This window comes from Canis lupus, chromosome 27, assembly GCF_003254725.2.
Source record: "Canis lupus dingo isolate Sandy chromosome 27, ASM325472v2, whole genome shotgun sequence".
NCBI classification, from domain to species: Eukaryota; Metazoa; Chordata; class Mammalia; order Carnivora; family Canidae; genus Canis; species Canis lupus.
In genome coordinates this window covers 11404862-11426131 of record NC_064269.1, presented here as the reverse complement: position 1 = coordinate 11426131, position 21270 = coordinate 11404862, and the positions used below count along the sequence as shown (strand labels likewise).

The 21270-nt window shown below is 40.3% G+C and overlaps 1 protein-coding gene and 1 long non-coding RNA gene across 6 annotated transcripts in view; one reads left to right on the top strand and one right to left on the bottom strand.

The window, feature by feature from the left end:
• PRICKLE1 (prickle planar cell polarity protein 1) overlaps positions 1–21270 on the bottom strand; it is a 110940-nt gene that overhangs the window by 33266 nt on the left and 56404 nt on the right. The gene's annotated exons all lie outside the window — the stretch shown is intronic.
• Positions 10009–21270, top strand: part of LOC112678193 (uncharacterized) — a 37895-nt gene continuing 26633 nt past the window's right edge. The window contains exon 1 of the long non-coding RNA XR_003147416.3: positions 10009–10143. This is a non-coding gene — a long non-coding RNA (uncharacterized LOC112678193). The remainder of the gene's footprint in view (positions 10144–21270) is intronic.

Below are 21270 nucleotides of genomic sequence, written 5' to 3'. Positions count from 1 at the left end.
TATATATATACACACACACATACATACATACACACACACATATATATATTTTTACCAAGGTCCTTCAGTTCAGGTGCAGCAAATGAAAAACGAAGACAAAAGAACTGCTACTCTGGCAGCATTTCTGGGTGATTCTAATTGCCAGTATGTCCCCCAACAAAACTTTCTTGCAGATGGGCCCAAATAATAGAGGACTCATATTACATCACAGAGGTTTGGAAGGACAATCTGCTTCCTATGTTGACATAACTCAATGGGAGTTCCAATTTAAGGCTGCTGGCTGCATTGTTGCTCATGTAATGGACCAAATCACATTTCCATTATTGACTGTTTCTGAATTTTTAGCTTCTCTTCCAATAGATTCTTTTTATTATTATTATTATTATTATTATTATTATTATTATTCGAGAGAGAGCACAAGCAGTCGGAAAGGCAGAGGAAAAGAGAGAAGCCGACTCCCTGCTGAGCAGGGAGCCTGACATGGAACTTGATCCCAGGACCTGGAGATCATGACCTGAGCCAAAGGCAGACACTTACGCATCTGAGCCGCCCAGGCGCCCCTCTTTCTATAGATTCAAACGAGATTCTAGGAATCTTTGAGATGCTTCTCTCTTCCCTCTGGCAAAGCACATTTTGGGGGGTGCAATTTAGTGAAAACTGAAAGTATCATCAGAAAATAGCTTTATGAAATAATCATGTTTTCGGGATCGGAAGAGTCAAGGGGTTTTTTTTGAAAGAACACAATGCTATGGTGAGACAACCTCTTCAAATGGGGCCACCACTCAAAAGATAAAAGAGGAAGGCAAATTCGTGTGCAACCAACACTTATGACCTTTTTCTTGTCTTTCCAAGAATCTTTAAAATGACTTTCTCAAACGTGCAACTGTCTGATGCCTAAGACGACCTTTCGTGAAGTGCAGCTTTTTTTTTTTGCACAGACATATTAAAATCTACAGTATCTAAAATCTAGTAAAATCTAAAATATTCATCACTGTTTTTTTTTTTTAAAGATTCACGATAGACAGAGAGAGAGAGAGAGAGAGAGAGAGAGGCAGAGACACAGGCAGAGGGAGGAGCAGGCTCCATGCAGGGAGCCTGACATGGGACTTGATCCTGGGACTGTAGGATCACGCCCTGGGCTGAAGGTGGGCACTTAAACCCCTGAGCCACCCAGGCTGCCCTCAGCACTGTTTCTCATGCTTAATTAAGAGAGTTCTTAGGGAGAATAAATATGATGATGGCACACATAAATATTTGGAATTCTTGAAAGCCTGTAATAAGAATATCTCAGCATTATGATGCTGATGCTGTGTAATAACGAATTTATTTTATAGTAGAATTATAAGGGGAAGAGAATTCCAGATGACCACCAGCGTGTCAGCTAGACTGCATATCTTTCTGGGCATTATAAGGATGCTATTCACTGTCACCATCAACACCGCCAGGAGACATCAGGAGAGGGTGGGCTGGGGCCTCTGCCAACGTTAGTCCTGGGAGCCTGCCAACAGGTATGGCCATCATGACCATCGCTGGGTAGATTCCTGGTGGCAGGTTTTGTTTTGAGTAGGGAAGGAACCAACAATTAATTAACAGAATGGCCTGGGAATGAGTGGACATGAGTGGACATTTACAGTTTCATAAGTTTTTTTCCCGGATGGTTTTACATCTCAGTTCTTAAAGGCAAAATATAGGGACTACTTCACCACGGTGCTTCAAAAGTACGATTTTTTTTTTTAAAGTATTTGCTTCTCTGCTCCTTTCTATGTCCAACTATCAGGGACCCACATTGCTCACTGGAATGTATTTTTAGGGCAGATGGGGGAAAGAGGCCAAGTTTCAGATGTCTCTTTTCTCTATTTCTTTCCTTCGCTGTAAGGTTTTCTTTATGGACCTTTCAGTCTTCCGTTTTCATAGCCTCCTAATGCAAAACAGGTTAAAAAGAGCAATGAATGTAACAAACCACATGTTGCTTTGCTTGCTTGCTTTCTTTTCTTTTCTTTCTTTCTTTTTTTTTTTTTTTTGGAGGAGAAAAAAAATCCAGCTTACAAGAAGAGTATGCAACTTAGCAGTTAACTGAAATTAAAGATGTTTTAAAGATTTCTTAACCCTAGTCTTGGCCATCTTGTAATATTTTAAAATATAAACTGAAACATATGATTATGATAAACTCTGAAGGAAACAGAAGATGTTAAGACTATGGGTGAGAGTTTACAAAATTATTTTTGACTTATGAGGCACTCTGAGTATTTTCACCTACACCAAAGGTAAGAGACGCAATAAAAAATTAACTTTCAGGATTTCACTATGAAATTGACACTAGTACAACATTCTAGACCCCAGATTAACAATCCATATCTAGGGCTTCCACAGACTTGCATAAATTATTCAAAAATTTTATGGCTCAATTCAGCTGTCAAAGAGAAGAGCCTTTGACAACACTTCACACCTGTTACTTATCTAGTAAAGTCCTGGGCTGAGTTACTCCCACCTGGGATGAGCATGTCCAGACTTCCCTCACATTCATTTTACACAGGGGACAGATTCTTTTGGAGTGCCGGGTAGTAAAAAAAGTTAAGACACACTAAAATCCCTGTTATTTTCCCCAAATAGATGATCACAACGCAGATCTTAACTAAAGTCACTGCCTGAAAAAGAAGCACAAGCCTTACAATTCCATCACAAGAGATGGTCTATTTACAGCTCTCCCATGCAACACATACACACACAACAACAACAAAAAAAATTAAGAGCCACTGACTTCATTATCTGTTCTGAGGAAAGGACTAGACAACCAAAAATAAATAGAAAATAACAGAAATTATGCAAGCTAACTTTTCTTCTGGGTCTTATACTCATAGGAAATGTGAATGCCTAAAATCAGAATGCATCAGAATATTCCCAGCTGCTGGCTAATTCTCACTGTGGGCATCTCTGATTAAGCCCAACACCTTCTTTCTTTATTTTTTTAAAGATTTTATTTATTTATTCATGACAGACACAGAAAAAGAGGCAGAGACATAGGCAGAGGGAGAAGCAGGCTCTCTGAGGGGAGCCCAATGTGGGACTTGATCCCAGGACCCCAGGATCACACCCTGAGCCAAAGACAGATGCTCAACCACTGAGCCATCCAGGCGTCCCCCAACACCTTCTTTATACCTTAACTCAACTCACTTAATAGAGAGAGGGATGAAGGTGAGGTCACGTTTGAGGTTCCTGCCACGTCCACAAATCCCTCTCCATAGTCCTCCCATTGTCTCTTTGCTTATAATTCAAAAGCAGGGGTGGGTGGGTGGGTGGGGCGGTTCTGGTTATTTAATTATGTGAGAAAGGGAATTCTTGGGGAAAAGAGGTTTGAGAAAAATATCTAGTTTAAATTCCGAGTACACAGCAAAGACCAGAAACAAAACCCCACTTCCTCAGACAAATCATACGTGGATTTGAGAAGTTCCAAATACTAATCCCACTGAAGTGGGATCTGCTGATGGTTTTCTAAAGAGGGAAATGAGATGCAAAGAAAAGTGGGGTCTTAGGAAAAGTCTACATCATACAAGATGAGGGCACTTAAAAAGCAAGGGATGGGAACACTTGAATGCAGATTTCTGAAAACAGAGCCAGGATCAGCTCAGAGGCTTGTCTCCTGGACAGGAGTCCTGGGCACAGTGCCAGGAAAGCAAACCTCTTGTTCAGGGAAATTTGGTGGGCAGAGTGGGAAAGCTGCTCTGTTAGAATTCAAGTGTCTTTAAGGAGAAAGTCCTGATGAGGAACAAAAGGGTACCTGCCTCCAGAAAAGCACACTTAATGGACAGAAAATATGGTCACCCTGGAGCTGATTCCCCAGATGGGTTACTTCTCCCTTTGGGGGGCATTGGAGCTGGGCAGGTACATGAGGAAGCTATGCTAGTATGACCTGGACTGTGTTGAAACTACTGAATAAGGTTTGTATTTGGTAGGATGCTAGGGCTGCAAGTGACAGAAACCAAACTAATGTAAGGAGGACCAGGGTGGGGAGTGATAGTCCACTGGAAGGGTACAGGAGTGTCTCAGAAAGCCACATGGAATGTGGCACAAGCTCAGAAAACGGCTGCAGTGCAGAAATGGGAGTCCCTCCAATGTCCAAACAATATTTCCCTCCGTTTCCTGTCTCTGCTTCTTTCTAGGGAACACTTCAGTCCTTGCAAAACAGGACTCTGTGGCTCCTCAGTCTATGAGGTTAAAAAATGGCCACATCCCAACTTTTGGGCTGAGAATCCAATGTGACTGCCAAGGATCCACCCTGGACCATGGATCCATGGGGATAGATGGATTTGAATTTGGGTGTGTGTGTGTTTTAGGCTGCAGGCCAGTAATTCCCAGTGAAGGTGGAACCGTTTTGTCCTACACAGATACTCCAAAAATGTCTATTTCATGGGTTTTAAATTCTACTTGTAGAATGGGGCAGGAGGGCTTGCCATTACATATTACGGATGGGAATTAGGTTATCCATACCACTGGTGATTAAAGAGCAACTGATGCTGCGCTGGCTGGCAATCTCCTGGAAAGCCTTAAGATGTACACGTGCGGGACACCTGGGGGGCTCAGTTGGCTAAGCGACTGACTCTTGATTTTGGCTCAGGTCATGACCTAAGATTGTGAGATAAAGTGGGGCTCTGCACTGGGCATGGAGCCTGCTTAAGATTCTCTCTCTACCCTTCCTTACCCCTGCTTGGGCTTTCAGTCTCTCTTAAAAAAAAAAAAAAAAAAAGATCTACAGATGCCTGGATTATATTCCTATAGATTTTGATTCCATAAGTGTGAGTTAGGACCCAGAAATGTGCATTTCATACTGTCTCTCTGTAACTAGGTTTAGGAACCACCGATCTGTAGGACACCACTTTGGTTAACTAGCTCTCCTAAGACAACGCTAAATTTGTGGAAGGAGAATGAGGAGCTATATTAAATTTTCATTGAGTAGTCAATGGGAAATTCTACTTGGACACAACAAGGTCTTTGATCCTGCTCATGAAGCAGTCATGCTGATGAGTGAACCCTCAGATCTCTTTCATGAAAAGTTCTGAAAGGATAAATGCCATTTTGGGGATGTGACCCACTTCAGTTAACAAGCCTTTCTTAAATGAAACATAACTCCTCTTTTATTATATTAAGTGTATATATATATTAAACTGGTCTTTTGGTGTGGCTGTGCTGCTGGTTTTAATCCACAAAACCTTTGAAAAACCATGGTTTCTCATGAACAAAATTTTGTAGGTTTTTTGTTGTTGTTAAAAAAAAAAACAATGAAATGAGAAATGTAAAGCCATTGCACATCTAATATTTAAACACATTATTTTGGGGACATGCAATGCTTAATTTCAATTATGCATTTTTTTTTGTAGTTTCAGCACATTTCCTATGCATAAAGTGCACTTTCCTGAAGCTTTTGAGGCAAGTGCTATTCCCATTGATGTAAATTAATTACCGTCCCCCAGTTAACTGTTTTATTGCACGGGAGAATTTTCTGCAGCGAGCAGTAGATTACTGTAAGGAGAACTTCTGGAGGGACTAACATCCCTTCCCCATCACACCATCGATGAAGGTTGCATCGCACTGAGCAGGAGGCAGAACATGAATGATGTTGACAGATATTTCGAAAGCCAGCACATCTGTGTTGATTTAATGCAGGAGAAAGAGAAGATGACTATAGGCTAGTCATGTGATAGATGATATGTAAGCTTATCACCAGGCTGAATCGCAATATTGACAGTATTAATTTTTCCTCATTAGCCAGAGAACAAGGTAAAAACATATCTGAGGATACACAGTAGGATTAGATTACCAGTCCTGTTCCCGTGTGATTTTTATCAGGGTATGAAATGCAATTATGTCAATCTCATTGAATTAATCCATCAATTTGTCACTTGGGGGTTTTGCAAAAGTTAACTGTATAAACAAATGAGAGTGCAAGTACATTTTGATGATGATTGAGAACACTTTTTACATTTTTAAAAAGGATCATCACATGTAAGAGTCCTTCTTTTGTACTGGTTACGGTGGAAAATGAAAAGTATGGAGAATGTGGCTCCGATGGAGGCAACAGGAAAAGGGGAAGGGGTGGAATGTTGGCCCTGGACTAAGTATTTTTATAAAGGATCCTCCATACTCATACTGCTTAAGGGCACTATGAAGTTTATTATATGGCAATAATCTTAGCACAACATATTTTCCTGTTAGAATATCCTGTACCATTACCTTGAACTTTTTTTGGCTTAAAACCGAAGTATGTCTGAACATTATGTGTAATGCAATTCCCACAAATGAGCTACTGTTTGAGGGGGGAAAAAAGGCAAGTGGTAATAAATCTGTAAATCCCTACTACGGTTTTCAGGATAACCTTTATTGGTCTGGGCTCAACAGTTTAATACGTGGGTATATAACATCTACCAAATTAGAAATGTAAAATCCATCAACGGATCTCATTGATACAGAACTGTGGCACAAATAGCTTTATTCTTCAGAGCGTTGTGTACTTATTATTTAGGGAGCTATTATAAAATGGCTTTATTGTTTATTTGCCTGTTGTTTGTTTAAAGGAAAAACAATAGGGAGAGAAATATGCTCTAAGTTAAACAACTGGGAATTATCTCAGAGTTGCCTGGCTTGAAACACAGTTGGGCAGAAAAGTATCAAAAGCATTAAAAAAAAAAAAAAAAAAAAAAAGCATTGAAAAAAGGAAAAGGATTAATTCAGAGGGGGGAGTGGGTACACTTTCAGGGCCCCAGGGAGGCTGTGGTGCTCCACTCTGGAGTGTGGGATGGAGAGGAAGACACAGGGCTTGTCATTGTACTTCTGCTTCCGCCGACAATTGCCTGGAAGATCTTTACCCTCTGGGCCTCAGTTTCTCATCCTCAAAGTGGTAGATGATCTCTGAGGTCTTTTGACTGTGATATCCTGTAATTCTCTGATTTCTCCAGTTTAGAAAACCTAAGACTGGAGGTCAGCTGTATACATAGGGGGCCATTTTAAACCAACAGGCTGTTTTAAAATTCATTGCTATACCCCAGAGGGGTGAAGTAAAAACAACTGCACTTATTCCCTTTGAAAGCAGCAGCCTGCTGGCGGTGAGCATTGCTCTTGCAGAGAAGACCACAGACAGGGATGTGCCTGGAAGTCTGAGCAGACACACCAACCCCTTTTTGTCTCTTTTTGGTTTAGACAGTTTAAAACTTCAAATGAAAGTTCCCAGGCATGGACCCTAAATCCTCTAACTCATCTGCAACTCCTTAGTCTGAAATGGAAAATTCTATTTTGGGAAACTGTCTAGAGATGCATTTAGGCTAACGTGAAGGAAAAGATGGAAAGCAAACTTGAACATAAAACATGGGAACTCTCACAGAACTGATGAAAAAGGAAAATGAAATTCTTTCTTTAAAGCACACACCAGAATAAAGTTCTAAGGGACTCAAAAAGCATGTTCCCACAGCACCTGTCACTTCCCTACTATATTCTGTTCACCCCTTAATTATTTGTGTGATGTCTGTGGTCTCTTTTGGGCTGGAAGACTTCGGAGCATGGCGAATATGGCTGCTTTGCTCAGTCCTATATCCAAGAATTAGCCTAACACCCTCCAGGAAGAGGAGGACAGAGGTTTGTTGAGTGACTGAATGGCTGAATGATGAATACAAGTAATTTTAGGAGACTATCCAAGATGTGGAACACTCGGGATATTAGAATGTCAATTAAAAAATGACCACCATTTATCCCATTTTTTTTCTGCTTCCCATTCTACCAATGGCCTTTCCTAAGAAATAATTCATGCCTTTTGGTCTGAAAGATAATCAAAATCATTTTCCAGTTGGAAAGCACAAATTTTCTTTTTTTTTTTTTTTAAAGATTTCATTTATTTATTCATGACAGAGACAGAGAGAGAGAGAGAGACAGAGAGAGACAGAGAGAGGCAGAGACACAGGCAGAGGGAGAAGCAGGCTCCATGCAGGGAGCCTGACATGGGACTCGATCCTGGGTCTCCAGGATCACGTCCTGGGCCAAAGGCAGGCGCTTAAACCGTTGAGCCACCCAGGCTGCCCCAGCATAACATTTTCTTGAAAAAATCTTTAATTGGCTTTCATCTGTATTTTATACTTGGTATAATTAATTTTTTAAAATGGATAAACAGGGCAGCCCCAGTGGCTCAGCGGTTTAGCGCCGCCTTCAGCCCAGGGCCTGATCCTGGAGACCTGGGATCGAGTCCCACGTCAGGCTCCCTGCATGGAGCCTGCTTCTCCCTCTCTGCCTGTGTCTTTGCCCCCCTCCCCCCGTCATGAATAAATAAATAAAATCTTAAAAAAATAAAATAAAATGGGTAAACAAATGAATTCCCTGAATCGATGCTATTTTCCCCCAAATCTTTATTGAGATGGGCACTTGCAAGGTTTGCATTTTCGTAAGAAAATGGTCTGTGTCCTACATCTCTGTGTTATTACACAAGAGCCTATAAAACCTTTATCTACACGTCTAGCAATGACACTAACCTGCTCCGTTAAGAGCTCTAATAAAAAGTTGTGTGATAAAAATGCCAAGGCCTGCTTATCTGAAAAGATCCTCCCTAGTTCAAAGGGTCAGTTTCACACCAGGGTCCCAAAGTCTTATCAGCTGGCTCTTCAGAGCCTTGCCATTGTAAAACAAAGGATTCCTCTGACTGGCATGACAATGGTTCAATCACCAGACACTTCAAAAGAAGCAGGCCCTGCACAGGGGATGCCCTGAGTTTGCCCCTCACTGTGCTGTTTACACACAGGGTCCAACAGCTCATCCCACAACAAAGGCCAGGCAGGATAGTCAAGGGCACTGTGCCTGCAGAGTAGTCAAGGACTCTCTGGCTTTACCAATAAAGTCAGGGGAAAGCTTCAATTTAAACACCATTGACTCCATACACTGTGTTCTCAAAAGACAGGGTCTCATTACTCTACTAGGGTGAGGAAGCTTGCTGGGGTTAGGTGGTGGGGGTGGGGGTGGGGTGGGAGGATGGGGGATGCAGTTCCACTTCAGGGGTTGCATCCTTAGTCCATAATTAGAATGGGAGAGAGGGAGAGAGAAAGAGAGAGAGAGAGAGAGAAAGAGAACTATGTCCACAAATAACCCAGAATAACCTGCAGGTGGTCCACACGGATTTTGCGGATGGGGATAAAAATCAGATTACAAGACTATACTGGCTTGCAAGATGCAAAGGGAAAGCCTGCAGGTATGAGGTTAACGGAAAGAAGAATTTATTGAATTCTCTATAAGGGTCTGGCCTTATTGGGGGAGGCTCTGACCTGTTGGCTTCATTTGTCTCACTTCCCTGAAAATCAAAAATAAATGCCTATATTCCCAAATCAGGGTCCATGGGGGAAAGGGTATGGAAATCCAGTATCTGTGAAAATGATTTAAAAGCTGACCTTTGAGATTCCCCAGCCTTTTTGGGGAGATATGTAGTAGAGACATCTATAAATAGCAGTATATCAAAGAAACTCAGGCATCGCCATGCTGGAAATAGGACGCTAACTGGGGGAAAGGAGGCTACATGGGGATCTCTTCTGGATCAAAGGTTAAGTTGTAAGGTTTTCTTTATTTTTCAAAGCTGGTGCCTTGGCTTTGTACACTCTAGGATGCCAGGGGTGTTTCAAAAACAAGCAAACAACTTCCCATGATTATAGGGAATCCTTTGTACATTGCAAAGGGCCTGGTGGCCTTGCTAGGGACCAAAAAGACTGTGAGGTCTATGAAACTGGAATCTGTTTCTTCTTCATAGGATCACTCGACCCTCACCAAGGTTATGCTTTTCCAGCACCAGTGTCTTGGTTCTTTTTAGGTTCCTGTCTCTGCTTCACCCCTAATGAGGTGCTAAATGCCCAACAAGATGGTCCTACTATAAACCAAACAAAAGGTTCAAAGTTCCCAGAGAGATAGATGGGTCTCTCCTTGCCAAGAAATAACGTCAACATTTCAGTGTACGTATTACACGTCCACCCCATGTACAGTGCATCCCCCGCCCTCTCTCTGCTGCATGCTCCTCGGCTCTTTCTCTGGAGTCATTTATCTTCATAGCACCTAGCCCCATCTGACGGATTATTATTTCACACCATCATCTCATCTGGCCCTGGCTCCTCGCACCGCCCTCTGCACCCCTAGGTATGTATACTCCGCAAACAAAAGGATTTCTGTCCATTTTGCTCACTGATGTAGCTCCAGAACCTGGAACATGGTAGGTACTCGATCAGTATTTGTTACGTAAATGCCTATAAGAAGCTACACTGGGCACTGGTATCAAGGAGGGTAGAGCTGCTCTTTGCCCTGAAGTGACTCACGATCTATTCCCTGTGGATTTTTCTGCATCTTCAATGGTTTCCTCATTTGTTATGTCTCTCTCTCTCTCTCAAATCTTTACTGGATCTCTTTAAAAAAATTATTATAAAATAATAATAAAACACAGCCACAATCTCATTGTATATTAGGAAGCTATTCAATTTAGTGTATGCAGTAGCCCCCAGACTATAACCATTCCAAAATACATTTGTTGCTTTTCAAAATCCTTTGGGGCATCATCGTTGCAATAAAATAGCCGAACAGTTGTATGGTATACAAATATATCCCCAAATCATGAAACATTAATGATCTAATAAAAGCAATTAGTTTCAGGTTGCAGCAACCGAAACTACATCTTCTATTCTGGGATTTAAGAACCTTTTCTTTTCTGCATTTCATATTTTCCTCTGTGGATTCCAGGAAACTATTAGATCCCCCACCAGATAGTTCTATCTCATGGCTCTTCAACAGAAGAAGAAACCTTCATCTTTTTTTTTTTAACCCCTGAATCTCCTGTCAGGGTTCCCATAAGAAATGGTTATCCAAATACAGCTTAATTGTTGCCACAAAGAATGCCTTCCCTAATGCATGCAGACCAACAGAAACACCTTGGGAAATTCAAGGGCTGATGAGATAAAATGAAATCTGAACAATTTATCTGTTACGTACTACCAAAGGACTTATCAAATTGAAAGACCCCCATTTCTTTTTTTTTAAGACCCCCATTTCCAAAATAAAAGGAGAACAAAGTTTCTTTGTCCATCCTGGCCGATTCCATTTTTGAAATTTAGTTTCATTGAAATTACGCAAGCACATAGTCTAAAATTCAAACAATTCTAAAAGGCTTGTTTCGAAAAACATCAGTCCCCTGTTTCTCTCCTGCTTTGCTTCCCCAAAGTAACCACGTTCATCTCTTTGTATTCTTTTACTATCTATCTTCACTTACTCTGGGTAGCACAGAGATATTACTATTTTGATTTCTTTTAAGATTTCATTTACTTATAAATTTATTTGAGAGAGAGCACGCGCATGTGCACACACGACAGAAGGGGAGAGGCAGATGGAGAGGAAGAGAGAGAACCCCAGGCAGGCTCCACACCCAGCCTGGAGCCTGATGCTGGGGTCCGTCTCTTGACCCTGAGATCATGACCTGAGCCAAAATCAAGAGTCAGACCCTTAACCGACTGAGCCACCCAGGCAACCCATTTCTTTCTTTCTTTTTAAAACACATTATCGAACTGCAATAAAAAAATTTAAAAATAAAAATAAAACACATTATTTATTAACTTCTACCCTCACTCTATTCCATGCCCCTTTCATGGGAGTTAAACTTGTTGAAACCTTGCACACCTGCGATTCCATTTTATCCACCCTTAACTTCAAATGATGGAAGTTGGTGGATTACTGAATTCTAAGCCTGAACTGATTTCTCCCGAGAATTCTGGAGGCACTGCTCTGCTATCTTCTAGCTTTTAGTGTTGTCATTCTGATTTTTCATCCTTTACATGAAACCTGTTTGCTTGTTCCTCCTTTGGGAGGAAACAGAAAACCCTTTACATTCCCCACGTTCTAAAATTACCTGCGTCAGCACCTCGGCCTGTGCCTCTTTTCAAACACTGCACTGGCTATTTGGTGGGCCTTTCAATCCAGAAATTCATGTCCTACAGTTCAGGAAAATTTATAGAATTATTTCTTTGGTGACATCCTTCCCTTCATTTTCTCCTCCTTTTTTAGATGCTGGATCCCCTGAACCAGACTTCCAACTTTCTCACCTTTTCTCTCCTGTTTTGCATTTCTTAGTGTTTTTTACTTTCTAGGAAATTTCCTACATTGTAGCTTCCAAGACTTCCAGTGAATGGTTTCCATTTCTTCTCTCTTATTTTTAATTTCTAAGAGCACCTTCATTCGCCCATGAAGGTTCCTTATTTGTAGCATTCGGTTCCTGCCTGCTGGGTACAATATGTTCTCCTTTCCCACATGATATTAAATTTATATTTAAGTGTTTTTCACCCTAGGTAGTATCTGTCCTACCTGTTCTCTCTCTCTCTCTGCTCATTTCATATTAGATATTTCTTCCAGTATCTGATGATCCTTCACTATCTGTTCATATTTCACTAAAAAGCTGATTGTAAGCTATCTGTATTTAGGAGGTTGGGGCCAAGGAAAGGGAGCTTTTTCATTCTGTCTTCACTCTAAACTAAGATACTATAGGTTGGGGTGTTTCCTTGGGGAACCCCCAAAGTCAGTATCTTTAGTTTTGGGTTTTTTTTTTAAGATTTTATTTATTTATTCATGAGAGACACAGACTGAGAGAGAGAGAGAGGCAGAGACACAGGCAGAGGGAGAAGCAGGCTCCATGCAGGGAGCCCATTGCGGGACTCAATCCTGGGTCTCCAGGATCACACCCTGGGAGGAAGGCAGGCACTAAACCGCTGAGCCACCCAGGGATCCCAGTATCTTTAGTTTTGTGTCATCTTTACCCACCGTTCAGCTAACCAGATTCCTGTCTACAGGGTGAAACCTGGATGGAAAACATGGAAGCCAAGTTGAGGCGTCTTATCTGATTCCTCTGGTTTTGGTTAGGTACCTCTCCCTCAACTGCCTCAGAGGCGAGACAAACTCTGTTCTTCTCTCACCTAAGTATAGTTTCTTGAGCCTTTGGTGAGTTCTATGGTATAACTCAGACTGCTTCTCAACTTTCTCCACTTCTATATTAGGATCTGCCTCCTTGGGTCTTCCCCCATGCCCCTTTTTAAAAGATTTTTATTTGAGAGAGTGAGAGAGAAATAGAGAGAGAAAGTGCACACAAGCTGCAGGAGGGGCAGAGGGAGAGGGAGAAGTGGACTCCCAGTGAGCAGGGAGCCCAACACAGGGCTCGATCTCAGGACCCCGTGACCATGACTTAGGTCAAGGCAGATGTTTAACCGACTGAGCCACCCAGATGCCCCCGCCTTGGGTCTTCTAAATCAGTTACTAATTATCCTGTTTTCAGCCTCCAAATTAGTTATTGTCTTCTTTCCCATTCTCCTCAGTTGTGTGGGTCATCTCTTTTTTTAAAAAGATAATTTATTTACTATTATTTTAGTGAAATTTTGAAAGAAGACAGAGCCAAATATGTGTACTCAATTTGCCATCTTTAACCAGGGGTCCTTATTTCATTTCTTCCATGGGCTGGTTTTTAAGGCCAACTACCAGCCTCAATGCATCCTCCTAACTCAAGGACACCTTGCAGTCCCTGAGTCTGAGTTTGAAGGGAGAGGAGAGGAATTTCAGTTGATAAAAGGCAAATGTATCCTTTGATACTTAACCAACCGGGCACTTGAGAAGAAAAGTGGGTCATTTTCTTTGGTAGTCTGAAAGATGGTTTTCCTCTACATAATAGATGCATTTCTTTCTGCCCACCAGATAGACATGAATTTCTGGAGTTCAATGCAGGAGTTGAGAAGTCTCAGGACGTCTCTTCTAGACTTGAGCTTGTAATTCTAAAAATAAGAGATTTTAAAACCCAGCCTGATACCATGCTTTCATTTCATTAGCATGAAAACTGGCTTTACTGTAAATATTGGTTAAATTAAAAGCATCAAACATTTTTGAGGATAGATATCTTGATAACACTATGATTGCTTGCCTGCTAACTAGAATGATTTTTTGGACCCTGGAGAAATTCTCATTTTTTTTCAACTGAAGTGTCTCTCCCTAATAAGTACAAACAATAAGTATACAACATGCTGAAATCCATATGTTATGGATTTTTTAACGAAGCAAAGTTATTTAAGTTCTGACACTAACAACAGCTGCCGTCTTAATTTGAAAGTGTTAAAAATAGCTCAGTCATCCTTAATTTTCCTATATTTGTCCTTGCATCTGTCTTCCAATTTTAAAACTAAAATACTGTCAAATTCACCAATATAAAAGTTATAAGATGAATTTTAATCCTATTTTTATTTAAAACTTAACTATACTTACTATTACCATCCAGTTAAATGATCTTGAAATTTATTTGGCAATCATCTTCTCACTGAGGCAGGAATAATACATCTTATACTTTTCAAAAAGCTAGCAATAATATCCCTGTAGGCTCTGATAAACTAGAAGTTGCACTTATTCACAGGATAATCTTGGTTCATTTAACAGCTATGCTGCTCACCAGCTGTGCTAGCTCCCAGTACCACCGTTTCCCATTCTCTAAAATGGCAGCAATAATAGCACCTACATTATGATGTTGTTGCTGTGGGCAATAAGGTGATTAACACATACAAAGCACCATGCCTGCAGTGCACTGTGGCTTCATAATTGATAATTTCCTGATTTAGGAAAGTCAGATCTGAAATGTTGCAAGAAGGGTTACATCATTTCTCTCTTGTGGTACATGACCCTCAATTAGTAATCATTATCATCTATAATACTGAAAACTCTCTTCAACATGACAAATTCTTTTTTTTTTTTTTTGTCGGGAGGGGGATGGGACAGAGGGAGAGGGAGAAAAAAATCCCAAACAGGCCCCATGCCCAGTGTAGAGTCGGACTTGGGGCTCGATCTCATGGCTCTGAGCCAAAATCAAGAGTTGGACACTCAACTGACTGAGCCCCCCAGACCCCCCAATGTGACAAGTTCCTAGTACCACTTTTCTCATAGCACTTTCCAGGGAACTAAACTGTTGCCTCCATTATGTGGTTAAAAGGTATTTACTGAATTTTCAGAACTAGCTGTAGACTTTTATCAACTAGAAGAGATTCTTCAGACCTTTGTGGCTCAATGTCCTTGATCAACTCCATCCCCTCCTCTGATCTGGGTGAGCAAATATTGACCAATCGTGGTGAAGGTAACAAAACAGCATTCCTACACTTAGTAAAATGGCCTATTCTTTGACTAATCCCCAGCTGGACGGACATTTACACAAAACTAGTCTCCATAATTCTAAACCAGGGATATGGTAGGTGAGGAAGCACCTCCAGAAGGAGTAGCTAAGCTAAAAGGGGTGGGGCGAAGTTGGAGACCTTAAAAACAAAGCTGAACTCTGAACCATGGCTGTGACTGCTTTAACCCAACATTTACTTTATTTAGCAATTCAAATTACATTAAAGGAAGACCCATGTGTTTAGCAACACAGGCATATGATTTAAAAAAGAGTTGAGAGGGACGCCTGGGTGGCTCAGTGATTGAGTGTCTGCCTTTGGTTCAGGGAATGATCCTCAGATCCAGGATCTAATCCCTCATCCGGCTCCCCGTGGGGAGGCTGCTTCTCCCTCTGCCTATGTCTCTGCCTCTCTATCTCTCATAAATAAATAAATCTTTTAAAAAAAAAGTTGAGAAATACTGATCTAAACCATAATTTATCAATCTTCCTTGTCCCTACCAGTAGCAGTAGTGCAGCATGGTATATTTCTACCTGCAACACTGCCTGCCCCTATGGCTGCTGTGGTGCCCCTTCTTGCCACCGCTCGCTGCCTTATGTAGGGTAACCATATGTCCTATTTCACCCCAGAAAATCTTAGTTTGTGCCTCTTTTCTAGGCACGATTATTGACAACACCTTCTTTCACCCTCTCAAGTGGCCAGGTCTGGATGATAAACTAGAAGGTCACCCAAATCTATGGGTTACCAGATTTATGATGGATCTGCCGTCATTGAAGTAAGAAGGTTATATGGAATCTCCACAGGAACACGGATGGGTCTCCTACTACACATTGGGCACTGAGTCTCTCACCACACTCTTCCAACATAATCTAAAATATGGCAAAGAAACAGATAGAGCCTTGGCGGACAATGTCCATGAGAAAATTAACAGATAGTGGACTTTGCAGTAGGACAGTTAGAATGCGGACTCTCCCATTTACCAACTTCATGATGTGGAACATGTCATTCCATTCTCTCTTAGCCTCTTTTTCCTCAACTATGCAATGGAACTGTAAAATTTCCTTCACCGAGTTGTGATGGGGATTGAATGAGATGATGCATAGAAAGTGCTTAGCACAGTGGGGAGATGATGTGAACAAGGCCAATGGCAAAGGGCTCTTTATATTGTTTTATTTTAATTTAATTTAGGCCTCCTTTTAATTCATGTGCTGTCTACATTAATCTAACAATACATTTTCAATTTGAAAGATTTTTAACTTAAAGTTCTTTAATTTAGGCAGAACATCAAACTATTGATCAAATCTGGCTGGTTAATAATACAGTGAGGTATCTGAGGTATTGCAAACCTGAATGAGAGCTTCAAAGAAATTTCAGTATGTGCACAATCTGAATCAGATATAATACCATGACGTGTGCTGACATTTACTGGGAGAAGGATAAATGAGTTAAAGATATATCTTACAATCCATCTAGGCAATTTATATTACATTAGTATAAATATTAATTATATAATTGAAAGTCAAAAGAATGATGGTGAAAAACATTAAAGCCTTATTTTGAGAAAAATTGTATTTCTTTACTAATTATATATTTAATGGATGAAGGAAAATACCTTTCAATTAGGATGTAATTCAATCTCAAAATGGTTGTAAACAGAATCTAGTTAAAAGAGGTAACAGGAGAAATTAACCAGCCAGGCAAAATTCAGAAGAAATGCTTTTCTTGAAACCTATCCCATTTCTTCTAGAATTGAGAATGTCTTCTATGAAGACCATATCTCTACAAACCAACAGTGAAGAGTAAGATAATAACCCTCAAAACAAGCTAATTTGGTTTTAGTTATATAAATATTGCAAGTGAAATCAGTGGTTTTTAGGACGGCCACTTTCTACTTCACTTATACAACTAGAATAATGTGGAATTATAAGACTATAGTCCATCTGTAATAGAATCAGAACAAAGTGGCACAAATTTGACTGATATTTTTTTCTCCAATAATCTAGGCTGTATCTTAGCCTTGAAATTTGCAAATTAGGTACTGTCAATCTGGTTTCTAAATTATATCACAGCATGATCCACAAAATTACCATCTAGATGTGCCAACAGAAAGGCTATTTATCTGAAAACGTATCTTGTTTTAATAAATGTAACACACAGCCAAAAAAGATTCTATAAACTTTAAAATAAGAGCTGTGTACATCTGAGGCTAAGATGGCCTCGGTAATGTTAATAGCACCGCATGTGGCATTTTGCCATGGGAAACCCACCACTGCCTCAAGTGAGTTTTATTATTTTGGTGGCTGGACAAAGTTTTAGTTTTTTTTTCATTAGCACATAGAATCTTTCTTTAAAGCAAGAAATTGGCAAATTTATTTTTAAAGTGGATACGTTACATAAATTTGATCTTAAGGGATCTAACAATTTTCAGTGAACTCTCCTGAAGAAAGCAAGCTTTGTGCTCCTCTGTCCATTTTATCCACAGCCATTTTAACAGGAAGGCTACCCAAGTCCCAGAGCAGTTCGTAGGAGTTTAAAAAAAAAAAACAAAAACTTCTTAGAATAAAAAAAAAAAGTTGATTTATTCTGAAAGTCCCCTTCAAACTTAGAATAGCCATTTAAAGGTTACCCAAGATGCCCATTTTCTGAATTTTCTTGAAGTGCAGGGCAACTCTTAAATTTTGGACAAGATGGGGGGAACCAGGTCTTTTTTGTGCTACATCATAGCGAGGTCACCTGGTAAATATTCCAACGGACTATTTTTCATGCTACTGCATTTTTTCCCAGCTCCATTTGAAACGTAAGTTGATATATATCAACATAAGTTGATAACCACGTCTCTTGAGTCTTCCAACAACCAAGAAAGAAAAGGAGGGACACTCTGATGGAGGCAGTGGATTTTCACACATGTCACACATGTCGTTCACATACTCAGTGTTTCAGATGGCTCAAGAAATGCCCAATTATAAATACAAGCCCTCAAGGTGTATTAAAGGGTAAAAATCTAGGGTCACATTATGTAGTACAGGTGGAAATACAGCTATAAACACTGAACAGGTGATTTGGATAAGCCTGTAACTTTTATCTATATGCAAACTTATCCATCAAGACTCTCCCATCCCATACTTAAACAAAATTAAACCTTGTCAACCACAAAGTTCAGAATAAAGATCTTTGATGTCAAACATAGCATTCTGAAGCAAGTTTTTATTAACTAGGCATTTTGTAAATAACATTTATCTTCAAAGTACCAAACACAGTACCCATTCCCAGGCAAATAGTACGTGGTTAGGAACAACTGTGTTGAATTAATTTACGACCCTAAACATTCTTTCCTCTGAAATATATTTTAACACTTTAATTGAATTGACCATGGCTTCACTGAACTAATCAAAGGCACTTCCTATCTTTAAGCTAATTTTATTTCCACTAAAATGACCTATGCAATACGTGTAATTTGAAACAGCAACTACATCTGAAATACAGAAGCTCTATAAAATGTTGTTTTGTATAGAGTATTTGATTATGAAAATCAAGGCTACTCTAGGGCACTGCATGTTATAGAGAAACAAAGGACTGGTAAGTGCAAGCACCTGAATTTTAGCTATGTAATCTTGAGGGTTTTTTCCCCGTAATCTTTCTACTAATCCAATAGATTTAAAGTGTTCCTGAAATACTGAAAGATGAACTGAAGTTAAACCACTGAATAAAAATTGTCAGTGCTAACCACTATTACATTTCTAAAATATTTATATTAAAATTCTTCTGTATCGGTTGTGATCCTTTTTAAATAGATATTTGTTTGAAAGATAGTGAGACACAGTGGTTAAGGACATGGGTTCTGGACACTGGAACGGGAATAGTAATGTAGAGGGCAAAAGAGTGATGGAAATGTCCTTTAGGAATAAGGAGGACAAATCTGGGCATTTTCCTACCTGGAGAGTAGTGAGGAGGTTCCATAGAGCACAAGTACAAAAATGGTGTATAGAGACGCATGCAGAAGTGGGCTGGGACCACTCTGCTAGAGACTTGCCTGTGAACTCTCCTGAGTAGTGACCCACTGGCATGTTCTGACAGGGTCAGGCCATGATCAGAATTGCCTCTTAGAATGATGACCATGGCCACAGTGTGGAAAATGGTTCAGGAGAGTCAGAAAGACCATGTAGGAGGCTGTGAAATAATGATGATGATGCCTTAAGCATGGCAAGGAGGATGACAGGATGATTGGAAGGGCGGTTCCCAGATAGAACCAATAGTCTATGGTGCTTGAGGTGACACAGGAGTGACAGTCAAAGATCGTGTGTCCAATGTGAAACTGTGGACAAGCATCATCTCTACACATTCAGGAGACTAAAACAATTAAGAAAAGAGATGAAGGGCAGCCCCCAGTGGCTCAGTGGTTTAGCGCTGCCTTCAGCCCAGGGCCTAATCCTGGAGATTAAAATAAAATAAATAAAAATAAAAAATAAAATTAAAATAAAAAATAAAAAAATAAAAATCTTAAAAAAGAAAAGAAAAGAGATGAAGTCATATGCAGCCACGGGGAAATGTAGAATTTTCCTAGAAGAGAACTGCTTCCTCTGCCCTCTTTCCATGGTGGAAGTTGAGATGGAACTCAAGATTCACTTAGCAGGAAACAGGAGGAAGCACTATCCAAAGCCCTGGATCAGACAAGGACAAGTATTCAGACTTCACTGGGAGCCCTAGAAGACTTGGTTTGTGTCTGGCATGGAGAGGGAACTTAATAAATGCTTGCTCGTTGACTTTGTTAAGCACAAAGCAAATGAAGTAGTGGACTGTGTCTCAAAATTACCTGAATCTTCTGAACCCAACTGTGCCTTGATTTCTTCGTTTATAAAATGGAGATGAAAATGTTAGAGGGGTGCCTGGTGGCTCAGTCGGTTAAGCATCTGCCTTCGGCTCAGGTCATGATCCCAGGGTCTTGGGATGGAGCCCCATGTCCAGCTCCCTGCTCAGTGGGGAGTCTGGTTGTTCCTCTCCCTCTGCCCCTTTCCCCACTCATGAGCATGCATGCAAGTAATGAGTACATGCTCTCTCAAGTAAATAAAATATTTTGAAAAAGAAAATGGTAGAAATTAAAAAAAGAAAATTTGTGAAATAAGTAAGATGTGATTAAGAAGTATTTATGTTGGGGGGATCCCTGGGTGGCTCAGCGGTTTAGTATCTGCCTTTGGCCCAGGGCGTGGTCCTGGAGTCCCAGGATTAAGTCCCACGTCAGGTGTCTGCATGGAGCCTGCTTCTCCCTCTGCCTGTGTCTCTGCCTCTCTCTCTCTGTGTCTCTCATGAATAAATTAATAAAATCTTAAAAAAAGAAGTATGTCCTGAAATACTGAAAATACTGAAATACTGAAATATTTCAGTCTCTGCCTCTCTCTCTCTCTGTGTCTCTCATGAATAAATTAATAAAATCTTAAAAAATAAAATCTTAAAAAAAGAAGTATGTCCTGAAATACTGAAAAAGGTAACTAATTCTGTATCTAATGATACATAATCTGTGAAATATTTTATATATACTCTGTACTATTTCATGTCTATCTAAACTTTTACTATCTTTTTTTGCCATAAAGCAACTAAAAAGGATAAAGTACAAGTTTTCTCAAATTTATATGGGAAAGCTACATTTGTACCTAAGTCTTAGCTGTGGCAAGGAAAAATACTTGTTTCAAGAGGGCTCCTAAATTTTGAAAAAACAGCATTTGCAAGAAGTCTTCATACGTCAAAAGAAAAGAATGTAATACTGACAGCCTGGCTTTGTATCTGCCTTTAAATGTCATTTCATTATAAAACATAGTCTATGGTGCTTGAGGTGACACAGGGGTGACAGTCAAAGATCGTGTGTCCAATGTGAAACTGTGGACAAGCATCACCTCTACACATTCAGGAGACTAAAACAATTAAGAAAAGAGATGAAGGGTAGCCCCAGTGGCTCAGCGGTTTAGTGCCGCCTTAGGCCTGGGGTATGATCCTGGAGACCCAGGATCGAGTCCCACGTCGGGCTCCCTGCATGGAGCCTGCTTCTCCCTCTGCCTGTGTCTCTGCCTCTCTTTCTCTCTGTCTCATGAATAAATAAATAAAATCT